Source organism: Pelodiscus sinensis, chromosome 31, assembly GCF_049634645.1.
Source record: "Pelodiscus sinensis isolate JC-2024 chromosome 31, ASM4963464v1, whole genome shotgun sequence".
Lineage (NCBI taxonomy): Eukaryota > Metazoa > Chordata > Testudines > Trionychidae > Pelodiscus > Pelodiscus sinensis.
Window position 1 is genome coordinate 8,244,760 of NC_134741.1, and position 16,711 is coordinate 8,261,470.

The window sequence follows — 16,711 nt, forward strand, 5'->3', positions numbered from 1 at the left end:
GCTGAGGTTTCATGTTTCTTGCTGCTGCCCCTGATGCCCTCTTGTTTGGTCCCAGCAGGTGCCAGGCTCTGCCTCTTGCCCCCGTGGTGCTCAAGGGAATGCGCATCAGGCCAGGCTGACTGGCCAAGGAACAGCAGGAGCCCTGTCCCAGGAGGGGAAGGAGGGGCCAGAGTGTGTGAGGGCGTCACCCAGACAGGCAGCCCCAGGCTGGGAGGACAGAGCTGCCCCACATCTCTAGCGCTCCTGAGGCCCAGGGGGTCCCAGCACAGACACAAGAGCAGCAGCCTTGGCCACTGGCCCCAGGTTTGCAGGGACCGTCCCTGGCTCCCCGCTCAGACTGGCCAGGGGAGCACGTTGGTGCTAACAACATGCTCAAGTGGCGCCATGTTCCAGCCAGGCCGACAGGGAGCGTTTCTTTTGGTGCCACCTGATGCCCACAAATGTGGCCCTTGCACCCACCCCCCTGCTTTTCCCCTGGCCCCCGTGGGGCTGGCAGGAAAGCGGCCCAGGGCCAGGCAGGAACCAGGGGAAAGCAGGAGGCAGGAAGAGCCTCAGACTGGAGCCCAGCTCTCCAGAGGAGCATTTCCAATATGAGTGTTTACTGACAGTGTCCATCTCTGGTCTGATTTCACAGTGTGGTGAGACACTGGCACCCACAGCAGCATGGATGGGGTGGCTGGACGGAGTGGCTGGCGGGCGGCCGGTAGGAGCAGTGGCAAGTGGCCAATGGAGAGGGTGAGCCTCATTTGCATATCTAATGAGCCACCATTGTTGTGGAAGAGGCTCTTGTGCATAAACTTGAGGAGCATCTACACTGCACGCGCGTTCTTAAGCAACTAAATTTATGGCAAAACGTAAGAAAAGAGGGCTTCTTGGGCTGATGTGGCTAGAACTGAGGAGAAGAAAATCCTCTTCCCTTCTCCTCAGAAGATGGAAATTGAGGTTTGCAGGATTCAGAGTCCTGAGTGCTGCCCCTTACACCATAGGACCTGTGGTGTGAAAGTGCAGTGGGCACCTCTGACTCTCAGCTCTCAGGCTGGCCTCTGCTCTCCTGGCTCCCTCCAGCTACTTCATCTCCCAGGACTCCCTGTAAGAAATGTGTCACTTTCACCCCTGGGAGCAGCTCAGCCAGGCAAAGGGGCTGCCTGGGGCAGGACATTAGCCCTGGAGGGCAGGGGTGGGTGTGGCAGTGACATCACAAGGGCCTTTTGCAGCCCCTCAGCTTATTGGCTAATGGAGGTTGAGCGGTGATGACCTCACAGAGAGTCCATGACAATGGCCAGGTGGGACAGGCTGCAGGGCAGGGGCCATCTCAGAGCCCCCCCATGGCTTTGCTGCAGGGAGTCTCCTTGAGAGTTGCCCTTGAGGCCTTTTCGGAGCCTTCTCCTTTCCCATGACTAACTGACCTAGATGACAGATGTTGCTGTGGAGAAGGGAAGTGCCTCCAAGAAGGCCTCTATAAATGCAGCAGGGGAATTAGCTCAAGTGGTAGAGCGCTTGCTTAGCATGCGAGAGGCAGTGGGATCGATGCCCACATTCTCCAACTGCAGCTCAGCTCTTATCCCTTATTTTCACTGTCCAGGGCTCAGTGGCCCCCTCCCTCTTCCCACCTGCTCTCCCAAAAGAGACAGACCTGGCTCCCCCTTTCTTTGCCACCAGCAATTGCCATGCTGCAAAGCAGAGAGTGGAGATATCAGGCTCTGTGGTGCAATGGAAAGCATGTTGGACTTTTAAGCTGCAACAAAATACAGGACTATGTAGCACTTTAAAGACTAACAAGATGGTTTATTAGATGATGAGCTTTCGTGCGCCAGACCCACTTCCTCAGATCAAATAGTGGAAGAAAATTGTCACCACCATATATATCAAAGGATACAATTAAAAAAACTGAACACATATGAAAAGGACAAGTCAAATTTCAGAACAGAACGGGGATGCGGAGGGGAAGGTAAATGTCTGTGAGCTAATGATATTAGAGGTGATAATTGGGGAAGCTATCTTTGTAATGGGTAAGATAACTAGAGTCTTTGTTAGGACCCCGCCGTAAAGTGTCGAATTTTAGCATGAATAACAGTTCAGAGGATTCCCTTTAAAGTGCAGTTTTAAAAGGCTTTTGAAGCAGGATGCAGGTAATTAAGTCATTGAGATAATGTCCTTTCTGGTTGAAATGGCAAGAAACTGGTTTTTTTCTGTATTTTGTTTCAGCTACCCTAGACTAACATGGCTACTTTTCTATCACTATTTTAAGCTGCAGTGATTCATGTGAGCCCAGCTAGACATTCAAAGTTTGTGGGTTCAAGTCCCACGAGTGTCACTTTAGCTGCTTTCTCATTTCCAGGGCGCAGCTTTTACAGAACAGGCAATCCTTAGGGTGAAACTGGGGTGGGCTTGAGTCCAGACAGTTCCCAGCAGACCCCAGTGAGGATGGAGGGAAGGGCTGGTTCTCGCGGTTGGGGCTGGGAGTTGTTCTGAAAGGCTTCAGGTGCCATTAGATTGTTTTATCCCTCCCTGTCTCCTACCAATGCTGAGCAACACTCAGGCTATGTCTGCTCTACACTGCTCTTCTGGGAAAAGCTACGCAAACTTCAAAACCCAATTTGTGCAGCTTTTTCTTCTGCTTTTTTTTTTTTTTTTTTTGGAAGAGGCTTTTCGGACATTTGGCCTGTTACACTGGGCAAGTCACACAAGGGAGGCAGCAGGCAGAGCCAGCCCAATGCACCAGCCCCCCAGGGCGGGGAGGCCAAGGCACAAGCAGCTGCCCGGCCTCATTTACCTGGCTTCCCCAGGTTGGCACCCAGGGGCATTATCAGCTGACGTTACCCCCCCTCTGTCACATGAGCGTTGGGCTCATTAACAGGCTGGTCAGCAACAGCTGCAGTTACCTGGGCACCGCAATAAGAGAAGACCCTGTGTTTCTGCCTGGTTTTGAACCAGGAACTTTTTGCATGTTAGGCAAACATGAGAACCACTACACCACAGAAACACATTTCAAGGGATGGAACTTGGCTGACTGTTCTGTTTCTAGCTCTTTCTAACACCCTGCTCTGCAGGGGAGGGGGATGCTCCTTGTGAACACTCCACCTCTTGTTCTCAGGGAAGTGCCTAATTTCCTCACCAGCCCCTTGAGATTTGTAGCCCAAAGCTGGAGCTGCTGTGGAAGGAGATAAAGCTACAGAAGCTGACAGGGGACAATCAGCGGGCGGAGGGTTATTTTTTCTCCCCCCTGGGTTGATGTGGCTAGAACTGAGGAGAAGAAAATCCTCTTCCCTTCTCCTCAGAAGATGGAAATTGCAGTTGGTTCTCTCTTTGGTTCTACTAAAGCTGGACCCCAGGACTAGACTTTTTCTTTCTAAAACCCTGGTGAAAACTGAGCCAACTTCTCACAGGCTGAGAATGTGAGATAAGGAAGGGCATCGCCCAGCATGGGGCTTGAACCCATGACCCTGAGATTAAGAGTCTCATGCTCTACCAACTGAGCTAGCCAGGCTGGGTGGGAAAAGTTTCCTAATATCCCATCTCAGGGGAACAGGAGCCAAGTGTTCTCCACTGACTGACTCAAGGCTCTTTCTTGCCCCTAACTGGGGCTCTGGTCTGTGGAGAGGTATGAACTCGAACCCCACTCCCGACACACCCACTTCTTTCCCCACAAGGAACGGCCCCATTTCCATCTCTCCAGGGACAGGAGAAGGACTCTGGCCTGGTGTCTGCAAAATGCTCAGCCTGTTTCATTTTCTGCAGGAGTGAGTGGGATCCATGCGCCATGTTCCCCAGTGAGAGGTATGTGTCTTCTTCCCCCCTTTCCACAGACACAGCAGGCCAGGGGGCTATGAGCCTCCAGAGGCCCCTTCCTACCTGGCCTCCCACAAAGCTGGGGTGAAAAGCTGCTAGACCCCAGCCCTCCTGGGCCAAGCCATGGCAGAGGTAGCAGGATTCACTCCCGTCTTCTCCTGCCTGTGCCCTGGTACTGAGGGGCCGGCCCCTTTCCTGCTGCCCCAACTCTTATTCCCACAATGCACTTTGTGCAGGGGCCATTGGTCTTTCTGCCAAGGTGTGTGGCTGGGAGCCAGGACTCAGGACCCTTCCTAAAATATACAAATCCCCCATCCCTCCCAGGGGCCAGGTGAGTGACTTGCCTTGCATATGTGACAGCATCAGACCCCTCCCACCCGTCTGCTCAGTGTGCAGACCAAGCCCAAGGGTAGCACCTGGGTTGTGTGTTACACAAAAGCCTCTTGTTCCCTGCCCAGTTCCCAACACTGGCTGCTGATGCTAACTTCCATGGGGGTGTAGCTCAGTGATAGAGTCTTTGACTGTAGCTCAACTGGTCCTTGTCTCAAATCCAAGTGCCCCCTTGGAAAAAATTCCTTCTAGTGTAAACATTTTCCTTTCCAGTTCCATCACACTCTGGCCTTACATTGCTTGAGGTTCTTGACATTAATAAGATCCCTTAATGCAGAGCTACTCAACTTTGGGATCCCTGCAGCCATAATCAAAGGCATTTAACCAGGATGGACAGGGCAGGTGTCCCTAGCTGGTGTATTCCAGAAGCTGGGAATGGGATCACTTAATAACTGTCTGTCCTGAGGATTCCCTCGGGACAATGAAATTGGCTGCTGTTGTGAGTCAGGATCCTGGGCTAGTTGGGCAACTGGCATGGCCCAGTCTGGCTGCTTTGATGTTCTGTTTGGTTTCTTTTCTTGTCCCCTCTGGGCAAGGGAGAAGGGACCCCTCATCCTGCGAAAGGCTAGTGCAGGTGAGCAAAGAAGCATGTGTCCTGTGCCCTATATTGTATTATTGTAGTAATAAACATTTAGATGTTAGATGCTAAAGGATTGGCTCAGCGTGATTTGTGGGTAAAATCCAGAGGGTAAATTGACCAGGGATCTGGCTTAAAGGTGAGTTCAAGGGGAAACCTCACAAAGGAGATTCCAGGCAGCCAGGCCATGGGGGTCTCTGAGGTTGCTCTGTGAGGTCACTGCCTCCCAGCCAATGAGCTGAGGTGCTGTAAAAGTTCCTTGTGATGTCACTGCTGCCTTGCAGGCTCATGTCCTGCCCTGGCCAGCCCCTTGGCATGTGTGAGCTGCTCTCCCTGCCCCCCTCACTCAGGGCTGGTTCTGGGGCTCAAGCAGGGAACATCAGAGGCTGCTCAGGGGGCCACATTGCTAGGCCAGGGGCCCTCCTGTGGGGCTGTGAGTGTTGCTGTCCCTGCTGTACAGACAGAGTCTCAGCAGGCTGCAGCAGCGGGAGACACTTCCCTGGTTTCGGGAGGGAGACGAGATGAAAAGGCCCATGACTTGGAGCCAGCTACAGATACCCATGGAAAGCTGATTTTCAGAGGAGTGTGATCAGCCCTTCCTGTGTATCTGGCTTCTTCAAAGTCTGCTCCCAGATACTCTTCCCTTCCTCAACAGGTGAACCTCACCCCGGCTGAGCAGCCCTCCCTGAAACAGCATCCCATGGGCAAGGAAGCCAAAGCCCCCTGCCCACTGAGCTGTAGCTTTCTGTGCCCAGGGAGCCAGACACCACCTGGGCTCGATGGCTGGAGGGAAGTGGGGAACAGCTGCACTTTGGGAGTTAAAAGTGTTGTCTGGAAACATAAAGAGCCATTTTAAAGACACTTTGGATGAGGCCACCATGGCTTAGCTGGCTCTCCTGTCCCAGTAATTGCAGTCAGAGCCCTGCCTTGCCAGTGCCAGCAGCTTCTGCAGGGGCTCCAGGCTTGTGATTTCCTTGTTCCCAATACCCCTCTCCAATCAGCCTTTTCCTGAACCAGGAGTTCCATGGGTGGCCACTGGCCAGGGGAGGCCTTTTCTGTGTCCCAAAAGGGCATAAGTAAGTGTGAGCAAAGGTTACAACAAGGCACCACTGGGACTTGAACCCAGGATCTCCTGTTTATGAGGCAGGTGCTTTAGCCAGCTAAGCCATGGTGCCCTCCTCCAAAGTGTCTTTAAAACTGCTCTTTATGTTTCCAGACAACACTTTTAACTCCCAAAGAGCAGCCGTTCCCCACTTCCCTCCAGCTCTTGCCATGACTCAAGGCCTGCGCAGCCCAAGACATTTGCTCCAAAACAGAACTGGATAATTTAATGCAGGGAAGGTTAATCAATGGCATTTAACCAGGATGCACAGGGCAGGTGTCCCTAGCTGGTGTATTCTAGAAGCTGGGAATGGGCGACAGGAGGGGTCACTTAACAATTGTCTGTCCTGAGGATTCCCACTGGGCAATGAAATTGGCTGCTGTTGTGAGACAGGATCCTGGGCTAGTTGGACAACTGGCATGGCCCAGTCTGGCTGTTCTGATGTTCTGTTTGGTTTCTGTTCTTGTCCCCTCTGGGCAATGGAAAATGGACCCGCATCCTGAAGGGGACAGAAAGTGGTCTGTGAAAGGCAAGGGTAGCTAAGGAGAGGTGCATGTTCATGTTCATGTTCATGTGTCCGTGATGGTCTAGTGGCTAAGATTCAGCCCTTTCACTGCTGAGGTCTGGGTTCAATTCTCAGTCAGGGAAGCCAGCCTCATCTGTACTCATGAAATATGCTGAGTCTTCGCCCTTTTCCATCATCGGGAGGGCCTGTGGGTTGAGGGAAGGAAGGGAGGGGCTGGGGTGCCAGTGGGAGACACTCCCAGCAACCAAGCACATTTCTCAGGCAGCCCCTTCCCTGCACAGGGGGTACAGGTCATACCCGTGGGTGAATAAGACCTTGTGGTGACTGGCCAGGGCTTCAAGCAGGCAGCTCCCATTGGCCACAAACAAGCTTGGAGCAGGGACCAGGCCTGAAGCCTTTTCCTCTAGGGCTGAGAGACACAAAGGGCCCAGCAGCCCCTTCTCTCAGCTGTGCGTGGGGGCAGGGTGAGCAGGGAATCTGCCTGAGGCTTCTTGCTGCCATGTTGGGTGGCTTCATGGGCTGGATCCAGCCCGCTGGCCTGTATTGCCCAGGCCTGGCTTAGAGGGAACCTTGGCTCTGGGCTGTGGGGGAGGGGCGCTGTGGAAAGGCCAGTCTGGCCTTCCTGGGCAGGGCATGACGACATGTGGCCCGGCTGCCACACATCCCAGACAGGCTTTTTAAAGGCAAAGTAGCTCAGTTAGACGAGCATTAGACTGATGCTCTAAAAGTTCCTGGTTCAATCCCAGGCCTTGGCATGTGCTAACAGGGGCTAATAACTTCAATTGTTAATGGGTTAGCTTAGAGCTGTCATCACAAGCTACTGTGTAAGAGGAAAGTTGAGCTACAGGCTGGGTATCTATCCTTCCAGGGGGAAGGTACAAGGGCTACACTTGCAGGAAATCAGGTGCTACCCTAAGAAACACTCCCTGTTGGCCTGGCTGGACGATGGCACTGCATGTTATTAGCACCAATGTGTCCTCCTGCGCCTGAGGAACACTAGAGATGTCAGGCAGCTTTGTCCTCCCAGCCTGAGTCTGTCTGGGCCAGACACTGGCCCCTCTCTTTCTAGGACAGGGCTCCTGCTGTTCCTTGCTTTACTCAGCCTGGGAATTGGGCTTATCCCAAGCAGCAGGAGCTGTGTTTACCTGGGGAGCCACAATAAGAGCAGAACCCCTGTTCCACTTTCTGCCTGGCTTTGAACCAGGAGCCTTTTCCACATTAAGCAAACATGATAACCACTACCCCACAGAAACATGCTTGTCAGTTTTTTTCTGTACATAAACTTGGACAAATATTCTGTTACTAATTCTTTGCCCAAGGCAGAGCAAGAGCAGGGAACAAGACCCCCCCCCCCCAATACTTCTCTAGACCCTTTGCTTCCAACACGGCGGAGGGGGGGGGCTGTGTGCCTCAGGAGGAGTGACCCACATCATATCCCCAGCATTTCTGCCCTTCATGACAGGCCCAGACGCTCCATCCTCTCACTCAACTCCTATCACACACTGGAGCAGGAGAGCCCCCAGGGGTAGGGCTGAGCCATGTGGTGCTGGGCAAGGGGCAGAGGCTGCAGGAGCTGAGAGTTTCCCTAGAGCTCTGGGACCCATAATGAGGCACCATGCGCCGTGTCTCTCTCAGAAGGCGCAGAAAGGGATTGACTGGGGACATGGAGAGAGTCTCAGGGTTTGTGCAGCTTGTTGCTCTGGTTAGGGGTGTGGCCAAAACACAGACCTCGCTGTGAGCAGGATTTGAACCTGCGCAGGGAAACCCTATTGGATTTCAAGTCCAACGCCTTAACCACTCAGCCATCACAGCTGTGAACATAGCAATGTCCCAAGACCAAGGAAACTGGTAACTAATCCCAGTGCCTAGACCTCACCTCACCTGCCCCACAGAATTCACACAGCAAACCTGGCTCCCAGAACACAGGGGAAGCATGGGGGCTCCTTGCTGGGCCATGGGGTGAAGCTTCAAACCAGCCTCCTCCTGTGGGGCTGTGAGTGTTGCTGTCCCTGCTGTACAGACAGGGCCATAGAGCCAGGGAGAGGTTCACTGAACAAGCCAAGGGCACCCAGTGAGTTAGAGCCCAGCCCTGCCCCCAGCTCCCTGCCCCACAGACCAATGTGCTGACTCCCTGGCTGCCCTGGGGCTATTTGCATTGGCCTCTTTTGCTGTCTTTTCTGCTGTGAGACATTGGAACAGTTGGCCAGGGCGTCCCGCAGTTCCCATCTCCCTCTGTGCAGGTGCTGTCCAGAGCCCCGACTAGCAAACGCTGACACTGCTGTTAGGTCCAGACCAGAGGTGAGTGTTTAAGGGTTATTTTGGAAGAAGGGTTTTCTCCCCAAATAACTGCATCTAAACACTGTTTTTTATTTCATAATAAAGTATTTTGAAACAGCACCCGGACGCGATTATGCAAATGTAACGCAGGATATTTAAATCCCGGTTTCATTTACAATTTCGAATGTCTCCATTTGCATCCCTCTCCTGAAGGAGACTGCAAGTGTCGACATGTCCTGGGTGTTGCAACCTCCCAGCACTCACCTGATGTTCCCTCCCCGCTGCCTGAAGACGTTTGGGAGTCCTCCTGCATCTCCTGGCACTGCAGGTCATCAGCGTTGTCATCCTGAAGCTGCCGCCGCTGCTGCCCAGGTGTCTCCATCCCAGACTCCACAACTATCCCTGGAGACAGGGGCTCCCCACACCCCAGGATTCGGTCCAGTTCCTCACAGTATGCACAGTGCTGCGGTGCTTCCCCAGAGCGGGACCTGCCCTCACAGGCCCTCACATACCCCTCCCGCAATTCGTTGACCTTGGGTCTGACTTGGGCTAGGATGCAGGAGTGGGGAGGTGGCCTTTCTCTGCAAGGCCATCAGCCATTGAGCCATATGTTAGATAATTTCATGGAGGTTAGGTCCATAAAAGGCTATTAGCCAGGGGATAAAATGGTGTCCTTGGCCTCTGTTTGTCAGAGGCTGAAGACGGATGGCAGGAGACAAATCGCTTGATCGTTGTCTTCGGTCCACCGCCCCCGGGGCACCTGGCACTGGCCACTGTCGGCAGACAGGACACTGGGCTAGATGGACCTTCGGTCTGACCCAGTATGGCCGTTCTTATGTTTTTATGTTCATAAATGTCTGCATTCGTCCACCTGGACTGCCGGGCCTGCAGAGACTCCCCCTCGGATCACAGCTCCAAGAGGGTCTTTATCTCTGGCCCAGACACTGACAGTGCCCAGTGTTTCTGCCCCTTGCTTGGTCCTGTGATGTGTCCCTGAAGGGGTCTCTGGGGTCTTGTGCCTGAGACACGGCTCTCCGAAAGGCAGAAGTGCTCGATCTTAGGCAAAGGACCCAGAAACAACACTTTACAGCAAAAAACACAAGGACGGCTCTTAGTCCTCATCCCTGGGCCACAAAGAGTATCCAGAGGTCACTTCCCCACCTCTCCCTTGGCTGCTCTAGAGCTTAGTCCAAAGTCTGATAAACTCTATTCTCCCACCCAACAACCTCTGGGAATCCTCTCCTGCCCAGCTCCTTAAACCATGGAGAGTGCAGGGCAGCCACTACCTCAGCGTCACCACTTCTGGTCTTTGCCTAATGGCCAAGAAGTTCTGCTTTACCCAAACCACACAGGCACCCTCTCGCCTCTGGCTGGCCTCATGGCAGATGTAGAATTTCCTCACTAATTTTCCCAGCAACTTTTCAGGCAGGCATTGGTGGTATAGTGGTGAGCATAGCTGCCTTCCAAGCAGTTGACCTGGGTTCAATTCCCAGCCAATGCAATATAAAGAGGGAGCATCAAATATCCTTAGTGAGGCTTTACTTGAACCCTGAAAAACAGGCACAAATGGGTCCTGCAGCTGCGGGCTGCCTCTTGTGGCTTTTCATCCTCTCCGAGAGCATGCACAGTAATGTGGTTCCTCCCTCACATACCTCTGCTGCGATCCCTTGACCTTGGCTCTGACTTGGTCTAGGATGTTGGAGGCTCATAGCCCCCTGGCCTGCTGTGTCTGTGGAAAAGGGGAAGAGGACACATACCTCTCACTGGGGAACAGGGCACAACCATCCCACTCCTTCCTGCAGAAAATAAAACAGGCTGAGCATTTTGCAGAGACCAGGCCAGAGCCCTTCTCCTGTCCCTGGAGAGATGGAAATGGGGCCGTTCCTTGTGGGGAAAGAAGTGGGTGTGTCGGGAGTGGGGTTCGAGTTCAAACCTCTCCACAGACCAGAACCCCACATTATGGGCAAGAAAGAGCCTTGAGTCAGGCAGTGGAGAACACTTGGCTCCTGTTCCCCTGAGATGGGATATTAGGAAGCATTTCCCACACAGCCTGGCTAGCTCAGTTGGTAGAGCATGTGACTCTTAATCTCAGGGTCATGGGTTCAAACCCTATGCTGGGCAGAGCCCTTCCTTAACTCACATTCTCAGCCTGTAAGCAATTGGCTCTCAGTTTTCACCAGGGTTTTAGAAAGAAAAAGTCTAGTCCTGGGGTCCAGCTTTAGTAGAACCAAAGAGAGAACCAACTGCAATTTCCATCTTCTGAGGAGAAGGGAAGAGGATTTTCTTCTTCTCAGTTCTAGCCACATCAGCCCAGGGGGGAGAAAAAATAACCCTTCACCGGCTGATTGTCCCCCATCAGCTTCTGTAGCTTCACCTCCTTCCACAGCAGCTCCAGCTTTGAGCTACAAATCTCAAGGGGCTGGTGAGGAAATTAGGCACTTCCCTGAGAACAAGAGGTGGAGTGTTCACAAGGAGCATCCCCCTCCCCTGCAGAGCAGGGTGTTAGAAAGAGCCAGGAACAGAACAGTCAGACAAGTTCCATCCCTTGAAATGTGTTTCTGTGGTGTAGTGGTTATCATATTTGCCTAACACGCAAAAGGTCCCTGGTAAAAATCCAGGCAGAAACACAGGGTCTTCTCTTATTGCGGTGCCCAGGTAACTGCAGCTGCTGCTGACCAGCCTGTTGATGAGCCCAACGCTCATGTGACGGGGGGGGGGGGGGTAACGTCAGCTGATAATGCCCCTGGGTGCCAACCTGGGGAAGCCAGATAAATTAGGCCAGGCAGCTGCTTGTGCCTTGGCCTCCCCTGCCCTAGGAGGCTGGTACATTGGGCCGGCTCTGCCTGCTGCCTCCCTTGTGTGACTTGCCCAGTGTAACAGGCCAAATGTCCGAAAAGCCTCTTCCAAAAAAAAAAAAAAAAAAAGCAGAAGAAAAAGCTGCACAAATTGGGTTTTGAAGTTTGCGTAGCTTTTCCCAGAAGAGCAGTGTAGGGCAGACAAAGCCTGAGTGTTGCTCAGCACTGGTAGGAGACAGGGAAGGATGAAACGATCTAATGGCACCTGAAGCCTTTCAGAACAACTCCCAGCCCCAACCACAAGAACCAGCCCTTCCCTCCATCCTCACTGGGGTCTGCTGGGAACTGTCTGGACTCAAGCCAACCCAGTTTCACCCTAAGGATTGCCTGTTCTGTAAAAGCTGCGCCCTGGAAATGAGAAAGCAGCTAAAGTGACACTCGTGGGACTTGAACCCACAAACTTTGAATGTCTAGCTGGGCTCACATGAATCACTGCAGCTTAAAATAGTGATAGAAAAGTAGCCATGTTAGTCTAGGGTAGCTGAAACAAAATACAGAAAAAAACAGTTTCTTGCCATTTCAACCAGAAAGGACATTATCTCAATGACTTAATTACCTGCATCCTGCTTCAAAAGCCTTTTAAAACTGCACTTTAAAGGGAATCCTCTGAACTGTTATTCATGCTAAAATTCGACACTTTACGGCGGGGTCCTAACAAAGACTCTAGTTATCTTACCCATTACAAAGATAGCTTCCCCAATTATCACCTCTAATATCATTAGCTCACAGACATTTACCTTCCCCCCCGGCATCCCCGTTCTGTTCTGAAATTTGATTTGTCCTTTTCATATGTGTTCGGGTTTTTTTTGTATCCTTTGATATATATGGTGGTGACAATTTTCTTCCACTATTTGATCTGAGGAAGTGGGTCTGGCCCACGAAAGCTCATCATCTAATAAACCATCTTGTTAGTCTTTAAAGTGCTACACAGTCCTGCATTTTGTTGCAGCTTAAAAGTCCAACATGCTTTCCATTGCACCACAGAGCCTGATATCTCCACTCTCTGCTTTGCAGCATGGCAATTGCTGGTGGCAAAGAAAGGGGAGCCAGGTCTGTCTCTTTTGGGAGAGCAGGTAGGAAGAGGGAGGGGGCCACTGAGCCCTGACAGTGAAAACAATGGATAAGAGCTGAGCTGCAGTTGGAGAATGTGGGCATCAATCCCACTGCCTCTCGCATGCTAAGCAAGTACTCTACCACTTGAGCTAATTCCGCTGCTGCATTTACAAAGGTTTTTGTGGAGGCACTTAACCCTAACCCTTCTCCACAGCGACATCTGTCATCTAGGTCAGTTAGTCGTGGGAAAGGAGAAGGCTCCGAAAAGGCCTCAAGGCAACTCTCAAGGAGACTCCCTGCAGCAAAGCCATGGGGGGGCTCTGAGATGGCCCCTGCCCTGCAGCCTGGCCCACCTGGCCACTGTCATGGACTCTCTGTGAGGTCACCACCTCCCAACCTCCTTTAGCCAATAAGCTGAGGGGCTGCGAAAGGCCCTTGTGATGTCACTGCCACACCCACCCCTGCCCTCCAGGGCTAATGTCCTGCCCCAGGCAGCCCCTTTGCCTGGCTGAGCTGCTCCCAGGGGTGAAAGTGACACATTTCTTACAGGGAGTCCTGGGAGATGAAGCAGCTGGAGGGAAGCCAGGAGAGCAGAGGCCAGCCTGAGAGCTGAGAGTCAGAGGTGCCCACTGCACTTTCACACCACAGGTCCTATGGTGTAAGGGGCAGCACTCAGGACTCTGAATCCTGCAATCTGAGTTCAAATCTCAGTGGGACCTACTAAGACTGAGCTGGTTGTTACAAGGTTCAGGTGCTTTGGCTTCTATACCCTGAGGTTCACTGGAGAAAATTTTGTTCCTCTTGCTGGGTGTCTGAGGCCACTGGAGCTCCATCTCCAGACGGAGCAGGCCGGCGGGAAGGGCCTGATGCCATCACAGCTGCAGGGCAGGTCACCCACCTGACTCCTGAGCCCAGCCCGTGCTGGAGGCAGCCAGACAGTGTGAGCGGGTCAGAGGGGGAATTGGGGGAAGGGTCCTGAGTCCTGGCTCCCAGCCATGCACCTTGGCACAAACACCAATGGCCCCTGCACAAAGTGCATTGTGGGAATAAGAGTTGGGGCAGCAGGAAAGGGGCCGGCCCCTCAGTACCAGGGCACGGGCAGGAGAAGATGGGAGTGAATCCTGCTACCTCTGCCCTGGCAGGAGGGCTGGGGTCTAGGAATTTTTCACCCCAGCTTTGTGGGAGGCCAAGTAGGAAAGGGCCACTGCAGGTGCACAACCCCCTGGCTGCTGTGTCTGTGGAAAGGGGGGAAGAGGACACATACCTCTCACTGGGGAACAGGGCGCATGGATCCCACTCGTTCCTGCAGAAAATGAAACAGGCTGAGCATTTTGCAGAGAACAGGCCAGAGCCCTTCTCCTGTCCCTGGAGAGATGGAAATGGGGCCGTTCCTTGTGGGGAAAGAAGTGGGTGTGTCGGGAGTGGGGTTCGAGTTCAAACCTCTCCACAGACCAGAACCCCACATTATGGGCAAGAAAGAGCCTTGAGTCAGGCAGTGGAGAACTCTTGGCTCCTGTTATGCTGGGATGGGATATTAGGAAACTTTTTGTACAGAGCCTTGCTAGCTTAATTGGTAGAGCCTGAGACTCTTAATCTCTGGGTCATGGGTTCAAGCCCTGTGCTGGGCAGTTCCTTTCTTTAACTCACTTTCTCAGTCTACAAGCAATTGGCTCTCAGTTTTCACCAGAGTTTTAGAAAGAAAAAGTCTAGTTCTGGGGTCCAGCTTTAGTAGAAGCAGAGGGAGAACCAACTGCAATTTCCATCTTCTGAGGAGAAGGGAAGAGGATTTTCTTCTTCTCAGTTCTAGCCACATCAGCTCAGGGAGGAGAAAAAAATAACCCTCCGCCCACTGATTGTCCCCGTCAGCTTCTGTAGCTTCACCTCCTTCCAGCAAATTGAAGAAGGCCGGGTCCCCTCCTGGGGACTCCAACCCAAACCCTAGGACCAAGGGATTTACAAGCCAGATGATCAATGTTTGCTGCACTTCTCCCTCCCCCAAACTATGCCAAACCTCAAAGGTAAATTCTACAGCCCCAGCGGCTGGGGGGGATGTGCATTTCAGAGCCTCTGCCCGCTGATCTGTAGCCTTCTGTGCCCAGGGAGCCAGACACCGCCAGGGCTGGAGGGAAATAGGGAATGGCTGCACTTTGGGAGTCAAAGGTGTTGTCTAGGACCATAGAGTAGAACAGTTTCACCAAACTCCCTGAGGAGGGCACCATGGCTCATTTGGCTTTTCCCGAACCAGCAGTTCCATGGGTGGCCAGGGGAGGCCTCTTCTGTGTCCCAGGAGGACCTAGGAAAATGTGAGCTGCCACCACACATGAATCCCTCACCGCTGCCGGAGCCACTCCCTATGCTCAGCGGCCAGCTGCTAGCATGTGCAGGCTGGGATGCTGTGTGCAGGCAGCCTGCATGTGCAGGATATGATGTAGTGCGCTGTGAGTGGAATGGCATGGCCCCATTCCCGCCTCCCTTCCCGCGCTGATCCAGTGGCCGAAAGGGGCTGTGGCTGTTGCTGACAGGGAAGTAGCTGGGAGGCAAGATGCTGGCAGCAAGAGAATCCGGCTGCCTCTTTGCCCTGGGTCTCAGTGCACCATGTTGACTGCAGCCACCGTGACCGAACCTCAAACCAGCTGGACTAGCCAGCCCACATCACAGTGAGTCACTAGTGGCCCTGGCAGAGAAGAGCCCTTGGCAGCTGCAGAGACATCGCTGCAGCTGTGTGAGGCGCATTTCTTGAAAGGGCCACTTGTGAACTGCACTTTTGTTTGCCGGCTAGCTCAGTTGGTTAGCGCGTGGTGCTAATGATGCCAAAATCATGGGTTCAAGCCCTATGCTGGCCACTGGGGTGTTTGTTTTGTTGACTTGCCCTCATTTTGCCTCCTGCTATGGACAGGGAAGCAGAAGCAGGCAAAAGGCTCAGGTGTTTGCAGGACTCGGGCCAGAGAGCTGGTAGGAGGAGGCTCCAGCCTGCACAGACCCAGTGGCTGAAAGGGCCTTGGCCTGGCCAGCTTCCCCCAATAGCAGGGAAAACTCTTCTCTTCCCTCCATTGTCCCCAGTGGGGTGACCTGATGCCCAAATTCCTGCTGTAGCAGTGGCTACCCCAAGGTTCCCTGCAGGGGTCAGGCTCCCCAGCACAAGGCACAGAGGGAGACTTAATGGGTGTGTCTAGACTGGCCAGTTTTTCCGGAAAATCAGCCACTTTTCTGGAAAAACTTGCCAGCTGTCTACACTGGCTGCTTGAATTTCTGCAGAAGCTCTGACTCCCTACTGTAAGAAATCAGTGCTTCTTGAGGAAATACTATGCTGCTCCTGTTCAGGCAAAAGTCCCTTTTGCGAAAAACTTTTGCGCAAAAGGGCCAGTGTAGACAGTTGAGATTTGTTTTGCGCAAAAAAGCCCCGATGGCGAAAATGGTGATCGGGGCTTTTTTGCGGAAAACCGCGTCTAGATTGGCCACGGATGCTTTTCCGCAAAAAGTGCTTTTGCGGAAAAGCATCCGTGCCAATCTAGACGCTCTTTTCCGCAAATGCTTTTAACGAAAAACTTTTCCATTAAAAGCATCTCCGGAAAATCATGCCAATCATGCCAGTCTAGACTTAGTCCCAGCGTTAGGTAAGAAATTGTCTCTCATGAACCTAAGGGGAAGGAAGGCAAAGCAGTGGAAGTGGGAGGGTTTTGCAGCCAAACACTAGCAGGTCCCACTGAGATTTGGACTCAGCTTGCAGGACTCCCAGGCCCAAGTGCTGCTCCTTACACCATGGGACCTCCACCCAACACCACTTCCTCAGCTCAGTGACTCAATTATGCTGAACTGGAGCCTCAGCTCATACCCACTGGGACCAGCTTTGCTTGTTTTCCTTCCACCCAGAGCCCCCTTCTTCTCCTGGACTGCAAGAAGCATCCCTGGGACAAACCCAGGCCTCTGCCTCCCCACAGCCAGCCCCACCCCCACAGGATTTGGTAGAACAAGAGGGAGGGTTCTCCTCAACCACTGAGTCCCAGAGCCTCTGGTTTGCCTCCCTCAGCTTGGCTTCCATTCTCTGTCCTATTCCTCCTTGGGCCAGTCTCACAAGGAGGCAGCAGGAAGAGGTGGCCCCATACCTAGCCTCAGGATGGGCAGCAAGACCTGAACTTTCCTGG

The 16,711-nt window shown here is 53.0% G+C and overlaps 9 non-coding genes across 9 annotated transcripts; 5 read left to right on the forward strand and 4 right to left on the reverse strand.

Moving 5' to 3' along the window:
* Nucleotides 1-2,910: 2,910 nt before the first annotated feature.
* On the reverse strand, nt 2,911-2,983 carry TRNAV-AAC (transfer RNA valine (anticodon AAC)). The gene has a single exon. It is a non-coding gene; the product is annotated as a tRNA-Val (tRNA).
* Nucleotides 2,984-3,414: 431 nt separating this feature from the next.
* Nucleotides 3,415-3,487, reverse strand: TRNAK-CUU (transfer RNA lysine (anticodon CUU)). The gene has a single exon. It is a non-coding gene; the product is annotated as a tRNA-Lys (tRNA).
* A 2,370-nt stretch (nt 3,488-5,857) lies between these two features.
* Nucleotides 5,858-5,931, reverse strand: TRNAM-CAU (transfer RNA methionine (anticodon CAU)). Its single transcript has one exon. It is a non-coding gene; the product is annotated as a tRNA-Met (tRNA).
* Nucleotides 5,932-8,114: 2,183 nt separating this feature from the next.
* Nucleotides 8,115-8,196, reverse strand: TRNAS-UGA (transfer RNA serine (anticodon UGA)). The gene has a single exon. It is a non-coding gene; the product is annotated as a tRNA-Ser (tRNA).
* A 1,894-nt stretch (nt 8,197-10,090) lies between these two features.
* On the forward strand, nt 10,091-10,162 carry TRNAG-UCC (transfer RNA glycine (anticodon UCC)). The gene has a single exon. It is a non-coding gene; the product is annotated as a tRNA-Gly (tRNA).
* A 547-nt stretch (nt 10,163-10,709) lies between these two features.
* TRNAK-CUU (transfer RNA lysine (anticodon CUU)) lies at nt 10,710-10,782 on the forward strand. The gene has a single exon. It is a non-coding gene; the product is annotated as a tRNA-Lys (tRNA).
* A 433-nt stretch (nt 10,783-11,215) lies between these two features.
* On the forward strand, nt 11,216-11,288 carry TRNAV-AAC (transfer RNA valine (anticodon AAC)). Its single transcript has one exon. It is a non-coding gene; the product is annotated as a tRNA-Val (tRNA).
* A 1,928-nt stretch (nt 11,289-13,216) lies between these two features.
* TRNAQ-CUG (transfer RNA glutamine (anticodon CUG)) lies at nt 13,217-13,288 on the forward strand. The gene has a single exon. It is a non-coding gene; the product is annotated as a tRNA-Gln (tRNA).
* Nucleotides 13,289-14,124: 836 nt separating this feature from the next.
* TRNAK-CUU (transfer RNA lysine (anticodon CUU)) lies at nt 14,125-14,197 on the forward strand. The gene has a single exon. It is a non-coding gene; the product is annotated as a tRNA-Lys (tRNA).
* The last annotated feature ends 2,514 nt before the right edge of the window (nt 14,198-16,711 follow it).